At 53.5% G+C, this 11,720-nt stretch overlaps 1 protein-coding gene across 2 annotated transcripts in view; it reads right to left on the reverse strand.

The window, feature by feature from the left end:
• MEF2B (myocyte enhancer factor 2B) overlaps positions 1 to 10,721 on the reverse strand; it is a 33,131-nt gene extending 22,410 nt beyond the window's left edge. The window contains exon 1 of one of the 2 annotated variants that reach the window (XM_044998315.1): positions 10,481 to 10,721. The gene's annotated coding sequence lies outside the window, so the exon portion shown is untranslated. The remainder of the gene's footprint in view (positions 1 to 10,480) is intronic. The other variant, XM_044998317.1, reaches the window with a different exon arrangement.
• Positions 10,722 to 11,720: the final 999 nt, after the last annotated feature.

The following is an 11,720-nucleotide window of genomic DNA, read 5'->3' on the forward strand; positions in this document are numbered from 1 at the left end:
ATCCATGAAGCTTGAAAAGGCTGGGCATGGCTCTCTATAGCCTCATGGGTCACGGAGATCCGGGACTGAATGCCACCCCAGCCCCCATGGTCCCCCGGCTTCTAGTCCACCTGAGCCCCCGCTGGAACCCATCTCCAGCCTCCGTTCGAACCAGCTGATGTTAAATGCAGACGTGATTCTGATCGACATGCCCCCACAACCCGCCACGTGCTGACAGGTCCATTGACCAGAGCTAACTCTCATGTGCTCTGTATTTTTTGCGTGCTCTCTCGCACACCCCCTGGCTCCTCACAAACAGTCGTGTCCCATCTCCAAGGCCTTCTGCCTCTCGTTCTGAACGTTGCTCTACAGGGCAGGGGAAACATCGCAGGAGTCCCGAAACTCGCAACCCGTCGCTCCATGGCCTTGCTGCTGCCACGAGGATTAATATTAACTCTGAAGTTGTACTGCACATTTATGGGTCATTTGCATCGCAGCAGAGTGTGTAAACTTCCTATCTGAAGCCCTAATTAGTGCTGTGAGATGCACTCGAGCCCCCTGAGGAGAGCAATGTTTTTCCATGCGTTGCAGCAAAGTCCTAATGTCACACGGAGCAAGGAGCGAAGCCAGGGACTCTCTGTGGATGTAAACCCTGCTCAGAGTTTGGTGACCACAATGGGCAAAGCTCCACAGGTTTGATCCACAGGAATTGATGGGCACTGTGGTGCCAGCTCTGGTCCTTGGGGCATTCCCACCCTCTGTGTCAAGTTTGAGTGAACCCAGCAAGGCAGCCCAAGCTGTCCAGTTCAACAGCTTTCACTCAGATCCAGAACTGCGATCCAAGCCCCCCCAGATCTCAGCCTCCCCAACCCAGCTAGGGTCCTGTGAAGAGTTTAGCAAAGAGATCAGGCCCTGGGCAGCCCCCGCACACTGCTGCATAGTTTGGTGACAGAAAACGTGGCCAAAATGTTTGCAGAGGACTCATCAATTTGGGGGCACCTTGACGTTTTGAGGCCAAGCGTGTGCCACCTGAGTTTTGAGGAGCAGGTGCTCAGCACTGAACACCTGGTCCCTTTCAGCTGTCCCATCTCGGGTGTCCAAAAACGTAGGCAGACAAAATCCCCACTCACCTTTAAAAACAAAAGTCAGAGCCTATATTTCCAGGGGATTTGGGGGCCCCAATTCATCCTTGATTTACCCACGATTTACACCAGTGCAAAGTGGGGGTAACCGGTTTTCAGATCAGACTGGAAGAATTTTGCACTGGAGTGAATGATTGTGCAAGGTGAAGGCAACAATGAATTGGACTGTACATCCCCACAGGAGCTGGGGTCCCTGTCTGGGCCTGGGGAGGTTTTTATTTATCTTTAATCCCAATCCCTTAGTGGGTGGCAGGTTTTTTCCTCTGCTGATCATGGAGCTTTAGCAGAATCACCCAGGAAAAGCAGGAAATTGAAACAAAGCCACCTCTGGTGTGAAAACAAACAAAACAACAAAGAGAAAACCAGCAGCTCCTCTGCAGGAAACCACTAGAGAAAAACTGTGCAAACCACAAGAATAGAAAGGAAGGGAGTCCCGTCTCTAGGAATGGATGCGAGACACCAAGCCCCTCTCCATCCACTGCGGTAACCAACTAACTGCAGCGAAAACAGCCAGGAGGGTAATTCAAGGCCTGCGGAATCCCACAGCTCCTATCAAAATAACAAGGCACCATCCTCGGCAGAAAACTCTCAGCTATTTGGTTGTCCATTGAAATGCTCCCCACCTACTGAGGAGACCAGGACGTGACAGACATGAGTCTGGTGTCTAGCCAAGGGTGGCTTTACTTTTGCAAGTGTGTCACCTGGTGACCAACTGTCACGATCAGCAGTTCTGGCTTTCAAACCACTTGCCCAGTAAACCCTGCATTGTGCCTGCGTTTCTCCCAGGGCCGGCTCCAGAGCCCAGCGGGACAAGCACCCGCCTGGGGCGGCCCTTTCCCGGGGGGGCAGCAGGCTGGGCCGGCGGACCTGCCGCAGTCATGCCTGCGGGAGGTGCACCGGAGCCCCGGGAGCAGCGGACCTGCCGCAGGCACGACTGCGGGCGGTTCGCTGGTCCCGTGGCTCCAGTGGACCTCCCGCAGGCATGACTGCGGCAGCTCAACCGGAGCCGCCAGACCTGCGAACCGCCCGCAGCTGCGGGAGGTCCAGCCGAGCCGCGCGACCAGCGACGCCTCCCGGGCATGACTGCTTGGGGCGGCCAAATTTGTAGAGCCGCCCCTGGTTTCTCCAGCAAAGCCAGGGAGAGCACCAAGTGAGATTCCGCCTGGGGAGTTTTCTCTTAGCTCATTTCTCTCCCTTATGGGTGGAAAGAGATGAAATTTGCATGTTTCTCCCTGTTTTTGGATCCCAGGATTACAGCTCTGACATCAAGGGCTGAGTAGGGAGAAAGGTACACCAAGAAGAGACACACACACAGGTTATTTCCTAACACACCTGATGCTGAAATACCAAAAATGGGCATTTCTGTGCCATCTGCAAAAAGCAACTTTTTGGCAAAGTCAGACCAGTGTCTCTTTTAGAGCTGGGACAACATTCTTCCATCAAAATATTGTTTCTATGGAAAACAGCATTTTTGAAAAAAACAGAAATTCTCAGTAAAAATGTAATTTTTTGCCACAAGTGTTCAGGTTTTTGTCAAAACCCTCAAACCTGAAGATTTTTTGGTTTTAAACTAATTCTGGATGGACGGGGGCCTGGAGTTTTGGTTGTTTCTGTTTTGTTTTTTTATAAACCCCTCCCCCCCCAAATGGCAAAGAAAAATATTGACAAAAATGAGAAAAAAATCATTTTCATCAAAATATTTTGCTGGGAAAAACAAGTGATTTCCCAAGCAGCTCTAGTCTCCTGCACCAGCCTGGACAGACGACTCCCAGACCAAACCGGTAAATCCCTGGTGATCATGCCACACTGATCTTCTGCTTCATTTGGGGGCTGACTAGTTGAATTGGGCCTGAATCAAACCCAGATCTGAACCCCCTGGACACCCCGAGAAAGTTCGGCTCCTGATCTGCTTCTCTGTGCCTGGGGCTTCATCTCCTCATGCGAGTTTCACACCGAATTCTGCTTAAAGCAGCATTTTACCCCTGCCTAGCTCCTATCCCCTGCACAGTGACTCTGCTGAACTGTCCCTTCATATCCCAGAGATGCTACAACCCAGCAGAGCTCCTTTCTCTTGACAGTCCCAAAGGGACGGTTGCTCTTGGTTTCTGGGGCCTCATAATGCAAACAGCATCCCAAGTCCAGCTCAGGAAAAGTCAAAGTTTACCAGCATTTTTGCTAGAGTTTGACAGGGCTTCCTGCTTTTTATAGCTTGTTTAAACAACAAACCAGGATCAACCAGAGAGTCTGAAATGCAGCACAGAACTGTGCAGATAGAGAGAGGGGGGAAACCAGTGCCACTGAGATTCCAGCCTAAGAAAAAAAATTTAAAGAGACTTCTGCAGAGGAGAAAACATTTGAACCTAATAGATTTACTACACCGACGGGGCTTAGACTGCACAGATCAGATCCTGGGAGTTTGACTAGTGTTAAATGCACTGATGGCACATATTCTGTCTTCCAGCAAGGACTCTCTCTCACTCTCAACACACAGGTTCAAAGCAGCACCAGAAATTTTCACAAGAGCCAGGGCATTAATTGTGGGGTCCTGGGCAAATTCCAACAGGCTAATTACATTCTGCCTCCCTAAGAATCCCACCCACTTCAGTCTGGATACAGGCACACCCTTCTCTGCCTCCTTGAGGCTGCTGTGTAGCGCTGCTGTGCGCTGTTACAGAGAAGCTGGGTAACATCCCTGAAGTGGCTGCATTTCGGCAGTGGGCCAAGCAATCACCTCTTATAGTCTGTAGGCTCTTTGGGTGATAGGCCCTTGATACACATCAATCCTTTTATTCCATTTCTTTTAAAGAAACTGGAGCCTATTTTGCACTTGATGGAACCCCCAAATATTTCAGCCTGAGGAAACAAAGTGGGAACACTTCATAATAAACGAGCCAAATATCAGAGACGGTCAGGGTATTGCATGAGACACCTGCTTCTACCCACAGCCCAGTTTGTGAGCCAGACTGGCTAACAGGGCACATGCGATTTGCATTCACAATTCCTTTTTTTTTTTGCAGCATCCTTTAAAAATCAGGTCCAAAAAGCCTTTTGAAAATCCATCATCTCCCACACAGGAGACCTCTATAGACTGAGCAATCTTGGTTCTTTCCCCACCCCAGTCTCTCTCTTAAAATCCTGATCCGTCTTATGGATCAACAGCTGGAAAAATGGAATCCCATCTCCTACCACCACCACTTCCTCCTCTGCAGGGGCTGCTGGATGACTGTACTGCACACATTCAGAAGTGCAGTGAAGTGTTGCACTGGCCACACCGGGTGCCTGCACAGAAGGAGCCCAGCTATGCTGACAGTGATGCAGAATGAAAGTCCCACATTGTTTCGATGCATCACAGTTGTCTCGTTGCAAATCCACTTACAGTGAAACTTCTGCAGAGGGCGGAGTATTTTCTGTTACAAAAATAACTGTGATGGAATCATAGCAGATCAGCGTTGGAAGAGACCTGAGGAGGTCATCTAGTCCAACTCCCTGCTCAAAGCAGGAAGAAGAGGATTCTATTGTACCAGAAGGAGAAGGCCTGGTCTTTTTAGAAATGGATGAAACACAAACACACACTTCGGCTGCCTTCACACGACGAGCTAGGGGTGCGATTCCCCTGCTTGTGAACACCTACTTGAGCTAGCGTGAGTAAGAACAGCCAGGCAGCCATGATCACAGGAGTAGCGGCAGCAGAGGCAAGGCTGAGCCAGGCCAAGTATGTACCCCCTGGTTTTAGGCGGGCGTGTACTCGGCACAGCGCAGCCACGCCTCAACTGCTGCTCCCCTGCGAGCACGGCTACCTCTATTTATACTCACACAGTGCGAGGAGAGGTAGTGCGTCCATATGTGCACGAGCAGACGAATCACTCCCCTAGCGCGTAGTGTAGACACAACCGTAGAATATTAGAGCTTTGGGACGGGACTGTCTTTTGTTCTGTGTTTGTACAGGACCTACCACAATGGGGTCCTCGGTCCTGATGGGGCTCCCAGACTGTACCGCAATAGCAGTGATAAATAAACACTCACAGACAAACCCTAACACCCTCCCTTTCCTTCTGGCCTGAGACCTTCTGTGGTTCAGCTGGGAGTTTTGTTTTGTTTGTTACATTGGAAAGTCGATGGGTTTGTTGTTGTAGAGTTCTGGCCAGGGGCTGAGCACATCAGTGTGTTATAGGTGTATGGATCATCACACGGGTTTGTTATGGTAGGGTTACGGGCGCTGGGCTGTGAGGGCTGGTTTGTTATGGTAGGGTTACGGGTGCAGGGCCACGTGTGTGGGTTTGTTATTGTAGGGTTACGGGTACTGGGCACACGTGTGGGTTTGTTATTATAGCGTTATGGGTGTGGGGCCACGCATGTGGGTTTGTTATGGTAGGGTTACGGGTGCAGGGCCACGCGTGTGGGTTTGTTATGGTAGGGTTACGGGTGCGGGGCCATGCGTGTGGGTTTGTTATGGTAGGGTTACGGGTACTGGGCACGCGTGTGGGTTTGTTATTGTAGGGTTACAGGTACTGGGCACACGTGTGGGTTTGTTATGGTAGGGTTACGGGTACTGGGCACGCGTGTGGGTTTGTTATTGTAGGGTTACGGGTACTGGGCACACGTGTGGGTTTGTTATGGTAGGGTTACGGGTGCGGGGCCACGCATGGCAGTTTGTTATTGTAGGATTATGGGCACTGGGCCGTGGGGCGCTAGGTTGTTATTGTAGGGTTATAGGCGCTGGGCCATGCACACTGGTTTGTTATTGTAGGGTCATGGGCACTGGGCTGCACATGCCGGTTTGTTATCGTAGGGTCACGGGTGCCGGGCCACGCATTCTGGGCCACGCGTTACTTGGGAGCCGTTAACTATTTTTGTTCAGACAAGTGCTGACGATCCCACCTGCCCCCACTCGACAAGGCTCACAAGGAAAAGCTCAGATTTATCTTCATGCTGTTTCTTCGTGAGCTGGATTTAAATCACGTCCAACCCCACTGTGCCAATGATTCCCCAGCTCTTGATCCCATGCAAACCCCACCCGCTCTGTCCCCATTTCAGCGCCAGGGTTACAAGTTATAATCCCTGATCCCTCTGCACCCTCTCTGCTCTGACTGTCCCAGGGCCAGGACCCGTCCTCAGCCTGGGCGTTCTACAGGAAGGAGAGCTAGGGTGCGAACGAGCACGCTGGTCGCCACTCACAGGGTGGGGGGGGACCCTTAGAAGTTTGGTGATGAAGCTTTTCCAACCCCCAAACTCTGGACCTCTCCTCCCACCTTTCCCAGCTCCCCTGCGCCCCCCTTCCTCCACACAGCCCTGACACCCCCTTCACTTCCCTCTCTCCTGTGGCTTCAGCCATACAACCCACCTGCCAGCCAGCTTACAGCTGAGATCTCTGCCTGCTCCCTGCTCCCAGCACCCCCTGGCCGCCTGTTTCTAATGCGCCCGTCACCTTGGTGCCCAGCCTCATTCTCTGTCCCCACCTCCCACCCACACACACCAGCACTGGCTGATCAGGCGTCCAGCCTCCCTCAGCAGCCCCCCAGAGGGAATCCTCCTGGGTTCTCCTGATCACTGCAAACTCGCCTTGAGCTCGGGGCTCCTCTGCACAGCTCCACGGGTGAAATCCTTGGCCGCTTTGACACCGATGGCAGTTTGGCCCTGGACTTTAACGGGGCCAGGATTCCACCCCATGTCTTTACATGCAGGCCCCTGTTGACGGCTGCTTGTTTCTCAAGACACAGAACCTGAGTCTCATGGTCCCTATGGGGATATAGGGACAGCTCCTTGTTCCAGCAGAAGCTGCTCCCTGCTCACTCCAGGGTGTCATGCTGGGCAAGGCGCTGTGTGGCACAGGGTGAGCTGCCCCAGACACTGGCTGGGCCAGCATCCTGGGAGAGGTGGAAAGGGGGCACTCAGCTGAGGAACCAAGAGATTTTTCAAGGTGGGGCGGGGGAGAGAGAGGAAAGATCATTTTCCTCAAACACTATTTTAAGTTTATGTCAAATTTGGGGCCTGCCAGCCTTGACTGCCTCCCTTTGCCCCAGGGCGCCCAGAATTTCCCAGGACAGTCCCAGAGTCATCCACTCTCTCCCACCCCATTTCATCCCCAAGTCAGCTGCTCTGATCCTGCAGGCACGAGAGTAAAATGTAAGTCTCCCCAGTACACAGAGCACAGCTGAACTGCATGTGATTTGTAACCCGTTTGATTAGCTGGCAGGAACACAGGGATCGCTGGCCTGGGTCAGCCCAGTGCCCCATCTAGTTGTCTGTCCTGTCTCTGACAGTGGCCAGCATCAGATGCTTTAGGGGTAGGTATAAGAACCCTGCAGTAGCAGATGAGGGATAATGGGACCTATGAGGTGTCATCCTGGTGTCTAATAGCTAGGGCTTGGTTTAAGCTCTGAAGCAGGAGGTTCTTGCCTTCTAGAAGCTGCACAGATCTCACCAGCAAGCTGCAAAATTAATTGCTTACTCGTGAAAACCCCTCTCTAAAGTTAGCAGCCCTAGGAAACTTTCCATCACTGTAAGAGTAAAGCTCTCAGGGACAGGGTCTTGCCGGAAATCAATTGCAGGTGGGCAGCAGAATACCGCAGAAGATTCGCCGGACCTGTCCCCAGAGAGGAAGTTTAAGGTAATAAGATGCACTTGTACCAGACAGGCGGGGGCTTCTGCTGTAAACTGCATATGTTTATAATAAACAGAGGAGCGTGGATCAGATTCAGGGCCCACCTAACACAGACCCTGGGTAAACACTTGCTCTGGGGAGCTAGTTTGCAAAGCTGGTCCCACCAGTAACTTAATAGATCCTGTAAGTAGATTCTTGGGCACGTGCAATATTCTTTGGGCAGCACGACCCACGATGTTAAATTAAAGCAGAATGAAACCTTGATCCTGCAGCCCCCTGCAGTCAATGGGACTTGGCACAGGCTCCCGGGGTAGTTCTAGGTGATCGTGAGACAGGATCAGGGCCTTAGGTATCTGACCTTATCACACTTCCCTCCCTTTAGCCTGCCAGAGGCCAGACTGCCTGCAAAGCCACCCTCCTTCCTTGGAGTTCAAGACAGGGCTGCGTGGCAGGACGCCTGGAGTCAGTATTGCTATGGAGGTGAGGTGTGGACCATGGTTTTCTACTGTGCATTTTAATTACCGCTGGAAGTGCCCAGTACAGCAGATGGCATTTGAAATCAAGTAAAAAAAAGAAATCAGTCAATCAGTATAAAGAACCTTTGCCCTCAATGCGTTCCTGTGATGCCTGTAAGTCATCTGGGGCCAAACATATACCTGGAGGAAGCAGGTGCAACTCAGCCCTTACTGCTACAACTTGCTACACGCTGTGCGTTTAGATAACGCCGAGAAAGTCAAGGGACACGAAGGTTATTTTTTGGAGAGCGAGTGCTCTGTGAATCTGAGCTCCACGGAAGCAGTGATGCGTAGTGTACAGTAGAAGACAGACAGTCTTGTTTAGTGGTCAGAGCAGGAGTCTGGGAGCCAGAGCCGTTGCTGCCTTAGCATATCTGTGATTTTGAGCAAACACCCTCAACTTTCTGTAGTTCAGTTTACCCTGCTGTACAATGGGCGTGGCAGAGCTGACGAGGGGGTCGAGAGGCCTAGCTGATTAGTTATGGTCTGGAAGGTGCTTGGAGACCCACGGCAAATGGCACTAACAGAGGGACACTGTGTTTTTACGACAATCTGCACTTTTGGGTTAAACTCAGACGTTCCTCTCTGAGCAGACACAAAAGTAAAAATAACTGCCAAGTACAAAGTTAACCACAGGCTTTTTTTAGAACACGATCCCTAAAACAACAGGCCACTTAAGCAAAACTTTAAGCAGTGCCCAAACACACAGCTACAAGGCCTTGGCATGGCTACAGTCGCTCTGTGTCCCTCTGACTCCCAGCACTTAGCAGGAAATCTGGTAGCCTCAGAAATGCCTCCAGCTTTCTCAAACAGGAGCGCCGAGAGGTCCCGATTGAGACTGGAGCCCCATTGCACTAGACGCTGTGTAAACAGGTGAACCCCCCAGCCCTATTACAACCAATGACAAAACTCCCACTGATTTTAATAGCCAGGATTTCAACCTAAGTCAGAGAAAGCCCCTGCCCCAAAGAGTTTACAGTCTAAATAGACATGATGGGCAGAGGCCAGGAGGAGGAATAGAGAGGGGAAGTGACTTGACTAAGGTCACACAGCAGGTCAGTGGCAGAACCAGGGTCTCAGGAGTACCCAGCCAGGCCCCTTTCTATTGGACCACTTCCTGCTCAGTCCATAGCTTAAATACTGCAGCCTCTTTCGTAGCACTGGCTTTGGATGTGCGACTAGAGACCCTTGTCCTGGATTTCCAGAACCGCGGAGCATCCAAACTCCAGCCAAAGTCGACGAGAGCCGCCTCCCTAAACAGCCTGATTTCCAGCGACACCCAGCAGCTCCCAGTCAGTCCCACTGGCGAGACTGGGTGTTCAGCACTTCTGACAATCCGGCAGCTCCCTTTGGTGCCTGCCTACGACGTAGGAGGCTAACCATGGGCCCCACTTAGTGAAAATCTTGGCTCATTACAGGGCCCCCCCAAAAGGGAGGCTCGGAAAATCCGTGTCACTACTGGGAACGTTGGTGTAGGACTCCAAAGCCCAGCCATAGCTGGGAAACGTGTGATTAACGCCCAGGGCAGCCACAGGAGATGGGACCAGACGTGGCATTTTCAAAGGCTCACTCCGGCCCCTTGGGGTATCTCGGTGATGCTGGAGCGGGCAGGCTGCCCTGTGCCATCACTGTCCCTCGGATAGTTTCAGTGACAGCACCTGGCCACCAAGCTCTCAGACTTTCTGTGCCATCGCACAGATTGGGCGTTAGCAACCCCCCATCCCCCACTAGTCCCTCTGCCCTCCCACCACGCTGAACCTTGAGGCACAAATCACATCACAGACCTCCTGGGCACGGGGAAGCGAGCTCTGCAAAGGAGAATCAGCATCAACCCCACCCTCCCGCCATCTGCGTGGCAGAAGCACACAGGGTGTGAATCCCCCACCCCCCCCGGCTCAGCGCCAGGCGAGGGATCCGAACCTGTGCGTGCGCCTCCTGGGATGCCAGGATCGGACCCTCCCCAGCCCTGCCCCAGAGGGAGCCGCGCACCCCGGGGAGGGGCAGAAGAGACCCGGGAAGATGCTGCGGCCTGCAGACGGTGGGAGGAGGTGAGAGGCTCCCGGGGGGGCAGGTGGTCTGCAGCTGACCCCGGCGGAGGCAGGTACACGCGACCTAACTTCCGCGGGGACTGGATGTGGTAGGCGGGGACGCGCCGCTGCCCAGTGTCTCTGGCTATCAGCTCCCCGCCTCCAGGCGCCCCTCCCCGGGCACCCTGCCCAAGGTGCCCCCATTCACCCACACACCTGGTCAGTGGCTTTGCCCCGACACTTCCCGGCTGCTCCGCTCCGGCAGGGCGGCGGCCCCGGCTGGGTGGCGAGGAGGCGAAGCGCAGCCCCCGGCCCGGCTCGGCTCGGCTCGGCCCGGCTCGGCCCGGCGCTGTCACTGGCTCGGGGGGAGCCGAACTGCAAAAGTGGCTTGAAAAGTCACGGCGGCTCCAGCTGCCCGGCTCGCGGCTGGCTCTGGCTCCCGGGCGGCAGGGACGGTCCTTTGCATAGCCACGCCCCTCCCGCCGCGCTGATTGGAGACGATCCGGCATCTATTTGCATAGAATTGCCGGGCCGTGTTTCCATTGGCGGCTGGCTGGAAAAGGGTCTCTCATAGCTCCGCCCCTCAGCGTGGCGGGGCTGTGGCAAGGCAGCTGGATCCGCACACGAATTACTCGTGCGGCTGGGGCGGGTGCTGAGCAGGGGGAGGGCTGGATCCAGGGGGCTGGAGGCTCTGGACTTTGGGGCCTGGATCCCGGGGCGGGGGCGGGTGTTTCTAGATCTGGGGGTCCTGGATCTGGGCTCCAGCCAAAGCAGGGACCTCTGCTCTGGTCATTTCAGAGAACTTCCCACAGCAAGTCACACTGGACTTTCCCTTGCAGCTCACTGGCTGTTTGCTCCAACCCTTCCCCTCCCACGCAGCCTAGTCACTTGAGCTTCACTCCACACCTGCCCCGTCCCACTCCTTCCCCTTCCCTTCCATTTAACTTACCCCCCCCGCCCCCTAAGTAACAACCCCCCCTCTTCCCCGCCAAAAAACAGTGTGCCAGCTGTTCCCTCTGCTTGTGTGTTGTATTCCTTCCCCCAGCCTGGGAGCCAGGAGAATGGGGCTCTCTTCCCACCTCTGACCTTGGGTGAATCCCTCCCTCTCTGCCCCTCTGTTTCCACTCCTGCCCTGTGGCTGTCTTGGTTATTTAGATTGCAAGCTCTCTGGGGCAGGGACCAGCTGCGATGCCATGGTTGTACAGCACCTAGCACAATGGGGCTTCATTCTTCAGCACCACCATAATAAACATGATTAATAACAACACTGATCGGGGGTAGGAGGAAACCTGAGTGGGGGCAGACGTGCTGTGGTGACATCATGTGAAGGAGCATAAGAGGAAGCTTGAAGGATGAGCAGTGGAACTACTGGCTACAAAGCACAGTTGCCAGTTTTCACGTGGTAAATAAGCACCCCGACTTTCACAGTAAGCCAAAAATTGAGCTAATCCCATTT

The sequence above is a fragment of the Mauremys mutica genome, chromosome 24 (assembly GCF_020497125.1).
Source record: "Mauremys mutica isolate MM-2020 ecotype Southern chromosome 24, ASM2049712v1, whole genome shotgun sequence".
Classification (NCBI taxonomy): Eukaryota; Metazoa; Chordata; order Testudines; family Geoemydidae; genus Mauremys; species Mauremys mutica.